A 20,005-nucleotide genomic window follows, 5' to 3' on the forward strand; every position below is an offset into this window, starting at 1 on the left:
AACGAAGGGGAAGATTAGCAGGTGAAAGTTTTTTATTTTACTAATTTTAATGTCTGTTCATAAGCTTGCCTATTAAACTGTTACTTTTGAATGAATTTCCAACAAACTTTTGAACAAAGAAAGAAGTCTTTAAAGTAAAAATTGCGCAATAGTTAAAACTATACGTCTTCTAATACTTTCGCAGATTTCAATTTCATTTTTGCGAATAACTAATGTTATGTAATTTTTGTGGTGAAAATGTTCATAAATAAACATAAAAATTCACCTTCGTTTTATGTATTCAGAATATTATCCCGACAAGCAGACAAGATCTAGAAGCAAGAATTCGTTAGTAGGGGTAATTTTCTTTTCTTTAACCACCTTTAGGTATTGCTTCAGAGGATGAGATGAATGATTTGTAGCGTGTGTGAAAATGTCATGCCTGACCGGGATTCGAACCCGGAACCTCCGGATGAAAGGCCCCGGGTTCGTATCCCGGTCAGCAATACGGGTAGTTACAACGCTACAAATGCACGCTCAATTACTCGTTAGCTGATTGATCGATTACTGACGTCCGGTCTTGTAATGGTTGCTTCCATCAATTATTCGTTTCATTTTTGATACAGGCTGCGGACTGTCGAGGACTCCATTCAAATAATTATATATATTATAATAATAATATACAGCAAATTTAAAATCCAATGTGGACAACATATGACTTCCTTGTACGCCTATTGTTATTTAATAGGCGTACATTTTATTTTAAATGAAAAGCACATAAAATTTTATTTCATAAATAACTTCTGATATTTTTTCATCTTTTTTTTATTGTTATTATTGAATAATTTATAGTACAATTTTTTTTTACAATCAGAGGTTAATAGTTTATAAAAAACATATTTAAATTAAAAAAAAAAAAATTATAAAAAAAAGGATTGAAATTTGATTCGAACCAACGTGCCTTCCCAATTATCCCAGAAGTGGTCCCGGAGCTTAAAAAAAAAATCCAAATATTTTATTAATTAAAATTTTACTTGGCTATAACTCTGGAACCAATGAACATAAGTACCAATTATGATATATCTTTGAGAAGCTATCAATGAGGGCTTCTTACTGCAGTTAAGAAAAAGTAAAAAATCCAATTTTTTTGGATTTTGGGCTTTTTTGAACACTTTTGGTTCAATCGATTGCAATCAAAAGAAAAGGTACAGAACTAGATGTGACAACAGTCCTAAATTCAAAATTTCAACATCCTACGGCTAATTGTTTTTGAATTATGTGAGGTACATACGTACGTGCAGATGTCACGCCGAAACTAATCAAAATGGATTCACGGATGATCAAAATGAATGTTTCCGTTGAAATCTGAAAACCAAAATTTTTCGCGATCCTTTACTTCGCACAAGGAAGTAAAAAAAATATATTTCGTATAATGAAATCACACGCATAGATTTTTAAAATTCTGTAAATTTTTGGAAAAGCCTACAGTTCACCAATACTTTTATAAATATCTTAGTTTATACCACGTTGCGTTATTATGGAGGTGATTATAATGTCTGATTTTCGTCAATGCTTATTGCAGCCCTTAAAATATTGTGATTTTTTTTGGCTTATCCCATACGCAGGCCGCTTCCAACCCATCGACAACGATAATGAACCATTCCAAAGCTTCTCACAATTCTCTGTATGGACCAAGAAGGGATCTGTTGGAAATGAAATTAAAAAATGTATCAACTATAAGGAATAAAAGGGGTCAGATGTTGAAAAGGATTAACAATCAAATATAATTACCGCGGGGCGAGACTTACCACCCGCTTGAGGTGTTAACATCAAGATCCTTTGCTGATGCCTTTTATGATTACAAATAGCGAGATCGGAAAAATTTTGACCAGGCTGTAAGCAACTATTTTACGTTTGTTGCCACTGTTCACTCTCTGGATGATTTGTAAGGTCCTCCGTGTAATCCCATACAAATTAACACCTCGACTGCTTAATAACATGCTGAACGAAAGAATGTTCAAAATTATCATGGAATCCGATATAAGCTCACCAAGGAAACTCAAGAATGGCCTGCCACAAGGGTCGGTATTTGCACCACACCTTTTTAGCCTCTATGTTGCAGACATACCAGAGACAAGATCCAAAAAGCACGGCTACGCCGACGACTGGGTGCTAACAACAAAATGTAGATCGTTTGAAGAATCGGAGGAGGTCCTGAAGGCCGATCTGGAGAAACTGGGAAGGTTCTTCCAAAGATGGCGCCTAATCCTACCAAATGCTAGTAAAACAGAGGTGTTATGCTTCCATTTAAATAACAAGTTTGCTAATAGGGAGCTTAAAATTCTATACGAGAATACATGGCTCTTTCACAATAAGACACCAAAATACCTAGGCGTGACATTTGATAGAACGTTTCATTTAAGGAATTTCAGTCTGCAGTTTTCATTAGATGAAACCTGCAGAGAAACTAAAAACGAGAAACAACATTACACAGAAGTTCTGTGGAACAACATGGGAAGCAATCGGCTTCCTCTTTGCGCACATCACCTCTGAACCTCGTCTTCTCGGTTGCGGAATATTGTGCGCCAGTATGGCTTAAGAGCCCTTATGTTCATAGAATTGATGCTCTACTTAATAACACTATGAGAATGGTTGCCGGGGTTATCAGGTCTACTCCTGTGGAATGACTTCCAGTATTGGGAGCCATTCCACAGAATGACTTCCAGTATTGGGAGCCATTCCACATACCATCCACAAATCTACGCCGTATGAACGCTCCTACAAGAGAACACAAGAAGATTATGGTCAATCGAAACCTACCAATACTTGAGGACATTGAGGATGCCAATCGTGGTCGCCTTCGAACTAGAAAGCCATCTATTAAAATAGCAATTGCTGCCAGAGAGGAAGAATTCAACCTGACTGACGCCTAAAATCAAGAATGGACCGCAAAGCAGAATAACCAGATTTCATGTATTACTCAAAGGCCGCCGGGTTTTGACTTGCCACGTAAGACATGGTCAACGTTAAACAGAATACGAACTCAGCACGGTAGGTGCGCCAATTTCCTGTAAAATTGGGTAAAACACCGACGCCCCTTTGCAAGTGAGGTGAAAATCAAACCGTTGAACGCTTCACAGAAGTTTCCCTAGGACAGCTTATGAAGGGACTCCTGAAGATTTCCTGATGGCGACTTCAGAATCGGTAGGTTTTATATTAATTTGTTAGATGTTTGTAATTTGTGACTGTATTTGTGTTGTGTTTTGGTGACGTACGCTAAATAAATTACATTTACTTTGTTAAATGTTATGTGAAATATTACACCGATGAAATCTGTTAACATATTTAAAATATTCACAATACCTGTTACTAAAGGCTTCTACTACTTTGGAAATTAAATGTACTATATGATCTACAAAACAAATTACGTGTAAATCATCTAAAAGTTGGCTACTTTTTTTCCTTTATTAACGTCCCCAAAGAGGTATTTAATAAAAATTTCTTTACGCTAAAAGTTAAAAAAAGTAATAGTCTAAAGAAAAGTAAGTATCAAACTTGTACTAAAGAGATAATTTATAGGGATTTATATATCTTAAAATACAATAAAAGGATTAATTTAAAAGTATATTCTAATCAGATACATCTGAAAAAAATTTTACGTAAATTGTTTGAAAGTAAAACCGTTTCCTTTCTCCTCGTCTGGCTTATTACACACAATAATATACACCACTATACGTGTAAGAACGTGCACACACCCTAAATTTTTACTTATTTCCATGAATACGTGAGGAAAAATATTTCTAAACATGTATTAAATTGCTAACATTTGCTTAAAAGGTAGTACACACACACACACACACACACACACACACACACACACACACACACACACACACACACACACACACACACACACACACACACACACACACACACACACACACACACATATATATATATATACATACACACACACACACACACACCCACACACACACACACACAAATATATATAAAATCGTGAGTATTGATTTCGTTATTATATATGAATATTACAATAATTATTATTTTACTTTCAATTTACATAAAAAATAAAATAAAATTTCAGTTATTTTACTACTCATTCAATTATATTCTTTTATAATATCAAAATAAAAGTATATAAATATATATACGGGCTCTAATAAATTAAAAAAAAAAAAAAATTATTTGGCAAAATGTATATCCTGTAAAATATTAATCAATACGTCTTTAATTTTAGGGCAAATATTTTTCAACCGGTGAATTAGGCCGTGACTTTTACAAAAGTTGTATTTTAGGTTATATTTGTCATACGCTTTCCCCTTAAAAATTTGTTATTATTATCATGAAGACCGGTAAAAGATATTAATTATTTTTGTCATTTTACATTAAAAAAAAAATCATTGAAAAAGAATCGTGACTTGTTTCTTAGATCTCTGAAAAAAAATTGATATAAAGAATATATATATATATATATATATAAAATGTGTTATTTAAAAATGTTTGCATTTCATGGATATACTTAGTAAACAATTTGTATAACAATAAATCAACAACTTAAAAAGTGTAGTTGTAACCTCTCACATATAAATGTACAAAATTATAGAATGTAACGTGGCTTTAACATGAGAACACAAAATAGGTTATATTTTTTTTAAATTTCTCTACCGAATAGCTGATTTACATAAATATTATGGATCAAAGAAATGTTAAATTTACCTGAAAATTTAAGTAGTGTAGATAAAAAATATTGTTTCCTCTGTAAAATAACAAACTTATTTTACATTATAATTCTAAATAATATAATCAGACATTCTTTCCAGTAATTATTATACGGCATCCTCAGAAAGTTGCTGTGCATTGAAATTATCGAAGTGTAATAACAAAACTTTCTTAATTATTTTTTTATATTTTTACTTCATTATTTTATAGAAATGAATATTACAATGACTGGGATATTTTATAAAAAGTGTTGGAAAATTACCTCCTCCAACAATACTGCAAACGTTTCAATTTGTTTTCAAACACTTTAACTAGCTGATGTACTAGAATGTCTCGCATGTATATTATTATTGCGGTTTTTAGTTCGTCAATCGTACGCGGTCTGTTGCGATACACTGCTTATCTCACTGCCCTTTATACAAATTAATCTATGGGGATCAGATCGAGCGATCGTGCAGGCCACAAACCCCTCAAAATGATTCCTTTATAAAAAATATTTCGTAAAAAAGTCTCTGACCTGTTAGATGTATGCCTTTTTGTTGGAACCAACCGTGATAATTGATTTTCGATTCTGCTAACTGATTAATGAAAGTTTGTTAAAACAGCACATTACGATCACTATTAACTGTATTTTCAAAAAAGATTGGATCACAATGTTCGATCTACTCACACCGACCCGGATTCCAATTTTAGTTTCGTGTAAAGATTGTTCAGATAATTCATGGGGGTTAGTTGTCGACAAAAGTCGTGTATTTTTGTGAATTAATATATCCTACCAGATAAAACCATGCTTTATGTAAAATACGTAATGCGGTGGATAGCTAAGGAATTTTGGACGATAAAACATTGAAAATAATTTAGTCTTTTCAGTTCTTGAACACACATTACTTTGTAGGGGAAAAGTTTCAGTTTTTTTCTTATAGCTTTACGTACGGTAGCAAGTCCGATACCTTGCAGCTGTACTAACCTAGGCGTTGACTTTGATAGACTTTCGGCCACATCATCTGAAATATCAAGCGGCTTCTATTCGTTTAATTTAGGTGGTCTTCCGCTTCGATCAGCATCTTCAACGGAGCCTGTTGCTCGAAATTTTTCGATAAGAATTTGAACTAAATTGCGGTGAGCAACAGGAGTATCTGGAAACTTTTTTGAAAACTTGTGCTTTATTAAATCGGTATACTTGTTACCTTCACGAAAGAGGTGTTCAACGAGAAAAATGCGTTCCTCTATACAAAAACCATTACGAGTCTCGCAACTATTGTTCCCGATAAACGAAACAACACGAAACGAAACGAAGCGCGTTCAATCACAACTCAACAACTGACGTCTTGATTAATTATTGAACAACGCCCAACGAATAGACGGGGCAAACAACCTAACGCCAAAAGAACAGAATGTACCGCATAATTCTAAGTCATACAGTACAGCGACTTTACGAACGCACCGTACTAGTTCCGCTATGTCGTTTTCATTGAGTGTAAAAACTGATATTTTGCTTCATAATAAAAGTAAAAAATTACTGGTGATTTTATTTTATTTCTTAATCAAATTTTTGGTTAATATATGTAATTTAATTAAGGTTACGACTGTATATATTTTTTTAATCGTAGAAATAACTGCACGACTACGATATAAGATTAACTAAAAGAAGGCCAATAACTAGAAAATCCTGTTAAAAAAAACTTTTTGGCGCGAATAATGTGAATAGATAAGGCATTTAAAAATAAATTATTAACTACTTTATTTTTCTCGCTTTACAGAGATGTAAACTTGTTTTAGATTAAAAAGCTCACATTTCGTTAGTTTTTCAACAGGTTAAAAAAATATTGACAATTAAACGAAAGTTGCATATTTCAGTAGAAATGAAATATCTGCGATTATTTACCTTTTTCTGCATCTGACACAGATAAGTTAATAGAAAATGGAGGAGGAGCTCAAAACAAAGACCACTATTTTAAGAAGAGGTATCAAGTTAATAACGAATAAAACTCCATTATCAATTGACTCCTTAACATATGAGTTGTACTTTTAGAATTTCCTTTCACCTGGCTACTCAATATACAAATTGATAGAATATTTGACAAAATAGTAAGAAAGAAAGAGAAATATATTAAACCAAATGAATATCTCAATATATTCTTATCAGCGATACATTTCCAAAGCTTGTGAAAATTATGAAGTATTTGATTGGAAAAATGTAACTGCCATCTTAAAACCCACATGTTAAGCGGTTTTAAAGTTTTAGGAGGCAAAAAGTTTTTTCTTTTACCAGATTTTGGTGACGAGTAAAGGAAGGAATCTGATCTTTCCTGGTGCAAACAAGTTATTATTGGAGAATCTAATAATGAAGAAAATTATATTTTTGAACAAGAGGTAGGTGAGCTAACCTTAAATTATTCTCAATAAATTTAATTTTTAACGTTATTCTTAGTTAATTAAAATCATACCGTAATAATTGTGTTAATTGATTCAGTAATATTTTCACTCTTTTATTGTTATTTCCTAAGTCATATTTTTATTTATTTTTATTTTATTTTTATTTATTTATTTCCTGTTTTTCCATTGTGAATTTTATCCTTACCAAGCTATTCCGATATGAGTGTTGTCCATACGATGGTTCCAAAATGAATCTTGTCCAATTTATTTTTTTCCAATAGCTCAATATTATAAATAAGTATGTAAATATAAAAGTCTACATCCCAGAGTTATACCTCAATAATAACAGTGTAAAAAACCGATAAAAGTTTATTGAAAATTCCTGAATTTTTTTTTTTTTCATTTTTGCTAAAACTTTGGAATCGTTGGAAAAGGCTTACATTGGAACTGGCCAAATCGACTGAAATATAACATTAGTTTTTACCTTGTCGGTGTTATCGTTTGGCTAAATTAGCCAAAACAAAATTACCATTAGTACAAAAATAAAATATCACGGAAAGTAGAATCGATTAGAAACACGAAAATATTATAAAAAACTATATTTTTTTTTAATTACAAAAAAAAAGAAAAACATAAAAATCAAGACTACTACAGTTACTATTTTGTACAATGTATAGAACCGTAAAAAATAATTTTATATTGATTTTATAGTATATAGTATCAAGTACTGCAGTAGGTCACCGTTACCGCGGAAAAATACCGCTTGTAGTTTGTGGGTAAGTAACTATCGATGTGATATACCGTGGTAACGTGATTCATTGTTATTTTCAATCGACATCCTGCTTTTCTCTTTATTAACTATCTATAGATTACAGTTCGGTCCAGACATTCATATAATAGTTATAAAATTGTCTATGATTTTGCCTTTATAATACAATAGTTGATTGCCAGATCATCAACAACTAACAGACCGGTAAGAAGCAACCGTTTCAAAGTTTTTAAGACGTACTAACAAATAAGCCACGAAAGCGACTACAGTCCTATTTATGAAAATACACAGAACGATTGTTGTAAGTGGAATTATAGAAATTGACTATTATCTACGATCGTAAATAGTATATTATTTTTTAAGAGATCACGGAAAGAATATTCAACGGATGATTTCAAAATTAGATTATACTTCTTTTTTCTTTTTATTTGGGGCGAAAAACGCTTTCGCATTGTCATCGCTCGGGTCAAAAAGTACCAAAAAGGCCCCTTCTTGGTTATTAAAATATTAATAAAATAAAGGTAAAACTAAGATAGTTATAAGATTAAAACTAAAATAATAAAAGAAATTTAATCGTTACGATAAAATATGTAACGCGAATAACAAAATAAAATTTACGTTTGATTATTATTAAATCTTAATAAGTAGTATACTGATTCTTCTAAGAAGTAACAATACCCGGTCTACTACATTCTTATAATTTCCTAGGATGTGACGATATCCCTCGGTAATTTCAATTTGTGACGTAAGGCCGCATAACAAGTGTAGTCCACAAAGATGTGGCGCACATTCAAGCTACTGTCGTATCGTACGCATAGAGGGTGCGTTTTCTTTTGACATCAGGTATACGTGATTAGCTCTTATACGTCCTAATCGCAATCGGCACAGGACCGTTTCCTCTTGATAACACCGTATTTTTGACGTGTTGGAGTTTATCATCCGCTTATCCGCTGTAGAGGTCCAGTCGATTTCTTCGAAGAGTACGTTTAATGTTTAACTGTAGCTGTAACTCGAGTGGAGAAAGACGGTCGGCTACATCCATATTTTTGTAGCGGAATCCGCACGTTCATTACGTAGGATTCCCACAGGAAGCAGTTATTACTTTGTAAAACGGTAGTAAAGAAGCATTCTCTGAAACGTTATGTTTGAAATGTACTTCTGTACGTATAGCGGTACTCAAACATGGACAACTGAAAAAGGGAAAAAGAAAGGCTAAAGACGTTTGAAATATGAGAATATCATAAGGGCAGACAAACTGAGAAAACGAAGAATAATGAAAGAATATTAATTAATAATTAAAGATCCCACTTAGCAACAATTCTTTTTTATATATATGTTCAAGCGCTTTCGGAATAAAATTCCATCAGGAACTTAAAAATTTATGTTATATAATCTTAATAAAACTGATAACGATGGAGACATTTGTAATGAGGACGTTAAGTAGACATAATTTTAAACATATGACGACCACTGTTATACGAGGGTAAGTCAATTATTATCCGCAATTTTGTTATATTTTTATTTATGTTGGTAGTACTGTCGTGTTGCGTAGATGACGCATGCGTGGTTTAATTGTTGTTATGTCTCTGCAAGTGATGGTGCTAGGTTAGTTCCATTGTCGCTGCCTTGCCGTTAACCATGGCCACTCTGCTTTCTGTTTGCACCAAAGAACAGCAACGTTCAGCGATCGGTTTTTTGTGGTCGGAGGTGTATCAGGGGCCGAAATTCAACGAAGACTTTCGGTACAGTACGGGAACAGTGTGTTGTCGCAACGGAGTGTCTACGAACGGATTGAAAAATTCAAAAACGGTCGCACAAGTGTTAAGCACGACGAAAGAGCCGGACTACCGTTTACCGCCACAAATGAGGAAAACATTGAGCGTGCACGCGATATGGTTTTGTTAGACAGACGAGTAATTATCGATGAAGTGGCACATCGATTGCAATTCAGTCACGGTTCTGCCTACGAAATCATCCACAACAGACTTGGGTTTCATAAAGTCTGTGCAAGATGGGTCTCAAAACAACTCACAGAGTCGCATAAAAAACGCGCTTGGACATCTGCCAAAAATATTTGGATTGCTACGGTAACGAACGGGACATCTTCTTAGACAGAATCATCACCGGTGACGAAACATGGATCCATCATTACGAGCCGGAGAGTAATCGGCAGAGTATGGAATGGAAACATCCAAATTCGTCCTTCAAAAAAAAGTTCAAGACCCAACCGTCCGCAGGAAAACTGATAATTACGGTTTTGGGACTCACAATGCCCAGTACTAGAACATTATGAGGAAAGGGGCACGACAATGAACATTGCGCGTTACACTGAGATGCTTACCGCCAAGCGGAAACCTGCAATTCGAAGCAAACGCTGAGGACTGCTGTCGAAAGGTGTTGTGACAATGCCCGTCCACATACTGTTGCCCACACTGCTGAAACGCTCCAGAAACAACTTTGAAGTACCGGCTCATCCTCCGTATAGTCCTGATCTTGCCCCTTCTGACTACCGCTTGTTTGGTCCACTCAAAGAGGCATTAAGGGGCCGTCGATTTACCTCGGACGAAAAAGTGAAAGAAATGGTGCATTCCTGGCTCGCAGCTCGACCGAAAACCTTCTTTTATGAGGGCATCAGGAAGTTTGTGCAACGATGGACCAAGTGCGTTGAAATGCAAGGGGGCTAATGATGTACATGTAAGTTTCCTATTTGTATCGCAATAAAATTTATAACTACATTGCGGATAATAATTGACTTACCATCGTATTATATTATGTTAAAAAAGCGAAGAACTTTTAGTTTTATTAAGATTATGTATTAATTTTTAAGTTTCTGATGATGGAATTTTATTCTGAAAGAGCTTGAACGTATATAAAAGAATTTTTGGTAAGCGGGTTTTTTATTATTAATTATATAATTATATCAACGGGTCATGCTTGATAAAATTAATGAAAGATTAATCAGAAATATTCAGAACAGAAAAGCTAACCAGATGGAACAGACGAGTGGATATCATAAACGCAAAACGGTTAATTTTAATAACGCTACAAGGAACAGTAGAATGTGCAAAAATGTAAAGGCCGAAAAGATTAAAATTATAGAAGATCAAAAACGAAATAGCAACTATCAGGCACTCAAAAGTTTAATTAGGAATGAAAGGGAATGCTGTTGGACATAGTACAGGGACCAGCCTCAGGGCAGGATTATCTGCGTCAGATTTATAGTCGAAAAACATAATAATATCGACATTATCGTAGATGCATGATAATCACGGTACAATTAATAATATGGGTCAAATAATTCTTTGATTCTTTGTGGTGTAGTGCAAGCGCGTGCACACACACGCACACACACACATCATATACATATAATACAATATAATACATATATATATATAGACACACATTAAAGTTAATTTTTTTTTTATAACTATTGAGGATAAGAGTATAATTAAATAAATTAAAATATAAAAATTATCTGGAGAATATAATCATGAATTACTTCTCAAGAGTAGCTGTTGTTATGGAAACGACTGCACCAGTCAACGTGGGTCGTTGAGAGTCGGTGATATGCGTTGCGTGGCAACAATTAAACCCATTTACACGATCAAAACTCAAACCACTCCCTATCGCATCTCTAGATAATAATAGAATGTGACTGAACGAAATAATTTTAGATTAAAATATTTGAAATAGTGAAAGTCGATCTAAAATTAATTCTAGTATACGCCGATTTAAAACTATTGCGTACATAATATGAAATAAACGGTTGCGATTTATGAATTATAATAATAATTTTAATATTAGAAGGAAAAATAAGTTTTTATGGCTCAATCATTAATAAATAAAATTGTTTTAATTAGTGGAAAAGGAAAAAATGCAATAGTTTAATTATAGGTAAAATAACGGAAAGATTAAAAGAAAAAAATGAATACTTGATTGGGGTGGGAATATGAAGAAATATACAATAGTTAAGTGGTATGTATTTTACGCAAACGGAATCATAAAATAAGCTTAACTGTATCGCTAAGAACAATATTAATAAACGTAGGCATACTGGAATATTAAAATTAAACGCAAAAATGTTAAAAATAAATAACTAAAATAGAATAAAAAGTAACATTAATATTTATATATTTTTTTTAAATTAAAAAATCTATAAGTAAATCTTTAATTAGTATAACTTCTATAATCACAGTAATCGATAACTTATAACTTTCTATCTAAATGTTAACTACTCGATTATAATTGTCTGTATATGAATAAATAGTTAAAATTGCCATAACCAGATTAAAATCGCTGTCGAAACGTAACTGCTATGAATTGAGTAACACCTAAATACAAACAGTAATATTAAAATTAATAAAAGAATTGAAAAGTCAAGAATAAATGTATTTTTTCGATCACTTTACATCATAATTACCAGTTTAAAAGTGATAAATGTAAAATGTTATCAAATAATCGATGCGTGATGCCTTTACTAGATGAAATTCCCAAATAAAAACTGAAAAATAAAATTTATATTGTTCAATATGTAAAATTTTATTTTTATAACCGACTTATCTATCTTTAAAAAATACAATTTAATAAAATTAACGTAAAAGTAAAATGTTATGCTCATTTACTAGATGTAAATACCGTATGACTTAAAAAGGCAAACTTACATGTATAAATATTTGTTCTCAAGTTCATAAAATTTGAAAAAAAATTCAAAAAGGGCTTTGCAAAATAATTCTCAAAATCGTGTCAAAATTACCGTATTAACAAAAAAAGCAAAGTTAAAAACGAAAATGTAAAAAAAAATAAAAATGACTAAGAAAGCATTTAATATAGAAAAACAGTTGTAAAATGATATTAGATTTAAAGAAGCCTCTTAAAATGTTATGTTTGGAATGTACGTTTTTTTTTACCCTCCGGATCCATCGATAGGCATTCTTCAGAGGATGAGATGAATGATTTATAGCGTGCGTAAAAATTCCACGCCTGACCGCGATTCGAACCCGGGACGTCCGGACGAAAGGCCGAGACGCTACCACTCGCGCCACGGAGGCCGGCGGAATGTACGTTTTTACGGATATATAACTGAACACTTGAAAAAGGGAAAAAGAGAGATAATGGCATTTGATATGCCTTTGAATCCATTCAATGTACAGTTGATGGTACAGATTTTTTTCTCATTAACTTTGTATGAAAGATTTCAGAAAAATTACAGACGATTAAACTCTTTAATGAACTCGTCTTTGGTTACCTTTATCGAACAACGAACATTTTAAAATTTACATGAATGTGACATCATACGTAATTATGGTAACATTAAAATTTTGTGTAGACGGATTATTTGTTGTTAAATGAACTAAATTTTTCTTATAATCAAACTCTATAACACACACACACACACACACACACACACACACACACACACACACACATACACACACACACACACACACACACACACACACACACACACACACACACACACACACACACACACACACACACACATACATACATACATACATACATACATACATACACACACACACACACACACAGAGAGAGAGAGAGAGAGAGAGAGAGAGAGATATTCAAAAGGATAGGGAAATAATATGAGAACTGATTCCAGAGCTTAAAATAAAGAAAAACATTCATAGAAACATATATCCGAAAACGCATTGTTACTGAGCGAAAACTTTTTTCATTTCGCCCGGATTTCAGTTTTCCCAGTGAAATTACGTCATATTGAATTTCTAAAATTTTATGAAAGGAATAAAGTTGATGTATTCTTATATTTTTTGACTTGTAAAAACGAATAAAATAGGTCTCAAAAATGAATCTCCCTGAGTTTTCATGATATCAAATGTAAAACAGAAAACATCGGCAACAAAAACCATGTTATTTCATGATTGAGTACAATAACTTTGTTAAACGACTAATAAATGTGTAAATTTTATCAAAACTTGTAGAGAATTTAATTGTGAGAAAGTAGATGTAATAAAGTCTATGAAAAATAAAAAATAATCAACTTTTATTATTAAAAACAAAAGAGAACGAAATTTAACAGAAAAATGTTTTGAATTTGTAAAATTGAAAATTTACAGTTGTTTTAGTACAACAAAATTTAGACCTTGTTCTAAAATTCCACCACTAACATCACTTTTCAGCTCGTTTTTTACTTCCTTGTAAGAAGTAGAGGAAGATTGCGATCGCGAAAAATTTTGGTTTTCTGATTTCAACGGAAATATTCATTTTGACTAATTTCGGCGTGACGTCTGTACGAACGTACAGTGTGAATTTCGCACAACTCAAAAACGATTACCCGTAATATGTTAAATGTTGGATTTAGGAATGTTGTAACATCAGGTTGTGCACTTCCCCTTTTAATTACGATCGACTGAACCAAAAGCGCCCAGAATTCTATATTTACTGTTTTTGAGTTTTTTTAAGTAGATATTAAATAACGTTAAAATTACTCCAGGCATTCGAGAATTGAAATTATTTACGACATTAAATAATGTGAAAAGATAGTGTATTTAAAAAAAAAATTTGGGTTTCAATTTTTATTTTTTTATTTTTAAATAGTAGAGAAGATTATAAAAAAATTTTACAATATATGAAAATGATTATTGTTAAGACATTTAATTATTGAAATATTCATATGCTGATAACTATTTCCTGTTTCCTTCAATATTCTAAAAACACAACCATAACTTGTAATTAACCAGTCATATCTACTAAGAATGTCTTATGTCTTGTTCTCTTGCTTCAAGAACAATAACTGACTGTTCACCGTTCTTTATTCGAAGGCTAAAATTTTATTGTTTAAATCTATTAAGATCTTTTGTTAAATATTAAGATAAATTATAGCGATTATTATTACTGTAATGCGTGTTTTTTTTTTATTCTTTATGGACCTAAATAGTTAATCGATAATTATTTTAAGGAACCGGAATAAATTAATAATTGACTTCTTATCTCACTTATATAAATACAAGAAGCAGGTAGAAAAATCCATTTAATTTTTACTTACTGGATGAGTTTCTCTTAATTTCGCCGCGAAATTGATACATAGTTTATTTTCATTACATATGATTTTCTTTAATGTTTTTGCCAACTATAGCCAAATAACCTTTATGAATTTAGCGAATTAACAACAACAAAAACATTTACAACGAAAAGCTTCAAAATCCTGAGCATTTTTACCTGTTTCTTGATTGGTGATTTTTTAACGCAGTTCTAACCCCAATGTTTTCCTTTTTTAATCCCCGCAACACATATAATTTTATATAAATCGTTCGTATAAAGAAGTATAAATCTTTCAAACGAATGAATAATTTGTACGCTATGCGTAACCGTCCGGCGCACTTCCACTGTTCCAATCTGCGCCATTTTTATTTATCTAAAATAAAAATGTGAGCACATACAAAAAACAATAAAGCCTACGTACCATACTTTCTACTTCCTTGTACTAAGTAAAGAATGTATTGTGATCGCCAAAAAATTCCGTTTTCAAATTTCAACGGAAACATCCATTTTCAGCGTGACAGCGTACGTACGTATTTATCTCGCATAAATCAAATACGATTACTCGAAGGATGTTGAAATTTTGGATTTACGACTTTTGTAACATCTAGTTGTGCACCTTCCCTTTTGATTGCAATCGACTGGACCAAAAGTGTCCAAAAAAATTCAAAAAAATTGGATTTTGGATTTTTCTTAACTGCAGTAATGAGTAGTCATCGAGAACTTTTCAACGATATATCATAAGCGGTACTTATTTTCATTTGTTTCAGAGTTATAGTCAAATTAAATTTTAATTAATAAAATATTTGGATTTTACAATCGGAAGGCATATCGGATCGAATCAGACATCCTCCTTTTTTTAACTTTATTATTAATTTAAATATATTGATTTATTAATAATTATTAACATCTGATTGTAAAAAAAAATTACAATAAATAATAATTCAATGACAAAAGAAAAAATAAAAAAAATATCAGAAGTTATTAATGAAATAAAATTTTATGTATTTTTCATTAAACAAAACCGTTTCGGTACGCCGGAAGGCGGAGATAGATTTCAGCTTTGCTAAGTAGGGAATAAAAAAGATTTCCACCTTAAAGTTAAAATAAAACTTTAAATTTACTCAGTACGACAATAGTTGTATGTGAAAAAAATGTTCATATGTTTAGCATACGAGCCCCATCTTCTTACAATTCCAGCAACAAACATTTTGGCCATCTCTTGTAGTAAGGGTTGGTCATATCAAAAATTGTTTCACACACACGTTTTAGGTAATGTTTAGAGGACTAATAACCACTTTAAACCGATTCTATACTGTGCCTATGAAGGGAGGTGTGAATTTTGTTGTCTTCAAAACCCCAGTTTTTCCACCTTCTGAGCCAATGGTTGGCGATAACAAAAACGTTTACTTAAATAAGTTTTATGACCTAATCCAAAGAATAGTAGGAACTTTAAATGAATTCAATATTTTACTTAATAAGAAAGTTATAGCGATATTTTCTTTTTTCGAAAAAGCACTTCCATTTCTACCCTTATAGTCCGATTTTGGCCGTTAATGAACTCCACCGAGATTTTGTGACGAGTTATTTTTAAGGAACAATTTGAAAGTGATTGACGCAAAATTACGGCAGTTATCGTGTCCAAAAAAAGTGAAATATATATATAAACTTTTTAGATGACGGTGGTTTTCGATTCTGGGGAATGTGAAACGCAAAAATATGTCGAAATTTTCCGGAAGCTGAATCATGGTACCAATTACAATAGGTAGTTTTCTTATGAAATCTACCTAAAAATGTGTATATGTAATGTAATACGCGTACAAGGAAGTCATGTGGTGTCCACATCAGATTTTTTACGGGAAAGAAAGATTTCTAAAAAAACTTCAATCCTTTATCAATATTTTGAGTAGTATTATTCACATATGTAAATAATTATTGTACAGGTTAAACGAGTATAAGCGGTAATGAAATGAGAGGAGTACTTTAAGACCGATAAAAAAGATAGCATTATATAAATTAATGTTAAATAATTTATTCAAGTTATATGTTTATTTGATTGTAAGAATAAGACATTTAAATTTGATTTAACTACGAATTTACTGTTTTTGTAAATTTATAAAAACTCTGTCTAATCATTCGTTTACCCATACCTTAAATGAATAAATAAAATTAAATATACATTTTAAAAAATTTGTCTTTTTTCCTTTAATCATTACTATTATTATTATTATTCTGTATTCCTATTATTTAAATAAATTGAAAAAAAAATCACAAATTATTTCATTAAATTCTATAAATTATAACTTTTAAGATGAAGAAGTAAATTAGATTTTTAAAAACTTATTTAAAAATAATTTTTTCCTTATATAGTATTTCAGATATAATTTGTTTAAAGAAAAAATATATATTACATTTGTTAATTACGAAAATTAGTCGAGAAAGTAAACACTGTAGCGAAAGTATTAATTTTTTAAACAATCATGCAATGAAACATAACAAATACTAAAAATGTTCACAAGAATTTATAAAAAGTAATAATATACCAAAAATACTATTTCACTTTTTTTTAATAATAACTATTAAACTGCTTTTTATATTAAACAAGAAATGAGAAGCATACAATCTTGAAAATTACATTTCTACTCAATTTTCTTTATTCAGTTGTAAATCACTGCCAATTAAAGATATTAATATATAATATAATATTTAATAATATATAAAATAACACTGAAACCAACATTTTTCAACAATTTGTATTGTTCCTTATTAATAATAAATTAGAAATGTTCATTAGTTGAAAGTCTGTAAAATTTTTCCCGTCTGTACTGAATTCTACATGAATTCTTTACGTAACTTAAAATTCTATATTATTTACACGACTGTCCAAAAAAGGAGTGTTATGTATTTAGGGGGGTATGTACGTATGTTTGTTCCACCGTAGCAGCTCAACGACTGAACCGATTTAGATGTATGAACCCGTGTTGGAATCCTTACGTTACCGGGAGATCATAGGCTACATTTATATGCTGCGGTGGAGATTTGTTTGCCGATTGAAGCACAAACTTTAATGAAGTGACTTAATTAATTCTGAACTGTGAGCCTCTATCACTGTGTGACCTGGGTTAGAACTGAATGATTCGAATCGATCGACTGAGTATTACAAAAACAATAAAATTAAATTTACGTTTAATAAAATAGTATTAAGTAGATTTAAATATATCTGTTTAATAATAATGAGTTTTTATCCCGTTAGGACTGCGTGTGAGGTTACAGTTGTGAGGTGATGCAATCACCTCGTGCGAGGGTAGACCAATCATCATCAACTGGTAACAAACATGGTATCCCTGAGAAGCTGGTTTGGGAGGTGCCATCGGGGGCTCTTGTAGTATTTGTTAGTAGGTTGAAGGCTAACTTTTGCACGCATCAAGTAAAATCTCGTACGAACAGATTAAGGTTATTCGGAAATGTTATATCCTTGCATCCGATCTTTCGATTTTCAAAATTCAATCGGGGTATTTGCTAGTATAATACAAAATCACAACGCAACCAAACCAGAACAAAAATTAATTGATATACTCAAAAATGGATTTTATTACACGATTACCCAAAAAGGAGTGTACTATATTTATGGTGTACGTATGTATGTATGTTTGTATGTTTGTTCCACTGTAACACTTCAACGACTGAACCGATTTAGATGTATGACCACGCGTTAATAACTTACGTCACCGGGGATTTCATAGGTTATACTAATATATATATATATATATATATATATATATATATACCTACAGATGTTTAAATAGATTTAAAAAAAATTATACTATATACAAAATTATCACCGCTCGCTGTTTAATTATCCTATATTAAAGGGCAATTTTTTTTGGCGGTCGTGCTTTTTAATTTTTAACATTTATCTCTCGTTAAATTAATTTTATTAAAAATTATCAACGATTTTTTAATTTAAAATATTCATTAAAATGTAAGAAGTTATACAAAGAATTAAAGAAAGTATATAACTGAAAGTGTAAGAAATTTCAGTCTGTTGCTGAACTGATTTTCTACAGCCATATAAATATATATTATTATAATAATTGTTATTAATAGTCTACTTTCAGTTTAACGATTTCATATTTATCCCGTACTTAAGCTTCGGGCAATTTCAGAAAAAAACATTTAAGAACACGCGAAGCTTTATTTTTTTTAAAAATACACAGATTACCTCGCGTATCGTGCTTTATGAAACTTCAATTCAAATTATTTCTATAACGTTCTGATCCAAAATAAATTAAAAACCTAGTAAATTTCAGTCGAATTTGAAAGTTTACAGTTAAATTTTCAGTTTTAATTATCGGTCCTACCTCCTGTGTCGAGATAATATTCGCCTTGGTTAAGCTACTTTATGTATTTACCGCTGGTTCAAATAAATAAATGTTGACATTTCATAATTAGATATGATTCTTTAATATTTGAATGAATAGTACAAGATTTATACATAAATGGTTTTAATGATTCCATAAATGATACATTGTTAAAGAATATGTATTTTGTACGTTGATTCCATGAAGATAGATAGAAGGCTGGAAGAAGACTACCCAAATGGAATGGAATGCAAAGTTGGCGGGAGTTTATTTCTCCCTACAAATCGCAGAACCTGGACAGAGTTCCTTGCTGCTGGATGATTCTAATCGGGCGTGTTTTTTTAAAAGGTTTATTTTAAATGGCGGGTCTAATTTTTCAAGTTTTGTTTGTTATTTAGTATTTTAAGGACGGATTTAATTGCATTCCAATCCGTTGTTGAACCAGCGTTATCGAACCTATTTTAAGGGCCGACCGCGGAAGGCTAGGCTTATGAAACCTGTCCTCCCGACGTAATTCCCCTTCAGACCGTCCACTGAAGTCCTTTCGGTGCTAATGCTTCATAGGCTAGCAGGAATACACCACAACGGGGCACTAACTATAAGGAGGGAGCAATGCGTCCCCTTTTCCGGAGGAGTCGCAATTGCTGATTTGTGTTAATTTGTATTGTAAGTTTTAAGGGAAGGGTTGTGTAGAAGCTCTTCATCCACTTCTGTTATGGCTGCCTTTCAGGACACATCTCTGCTGGGCTTTGTTCCG

General features: G+C 31.8%; 1 protein-coding gene across 5 annotated transcripts in view; it reads right to left on the reverse strand.

Annotated features, from left to right (window-relative positions):
- The window catches only part of RhoGEF64C (Rho guanine nucleotide exchange factor at 64C), a 616,090-nt gene that overhangs the window by 143,854 nt on the left and 452,231 nt on the right, over positions 1-20,005 (reverse strand). The gene's annotated exons all lie outside the window — the stretch shown is intronic.

Source organism: Lycorma delicatula, chromosome 6, assembly GCF_047948215.1.
Source record: "Lycorma delicatula isolate Av1 chromosome 6, ASM4794821v1, whole genome shotgun sequence".
Classification (NCBI taxonomy): domain Eukaryota; kingdom Metazoa; phylum Arthropoda; class Insecta; order Hemiptera; family Fulgoridae; genus Lycorma; species Lycorma delicatula.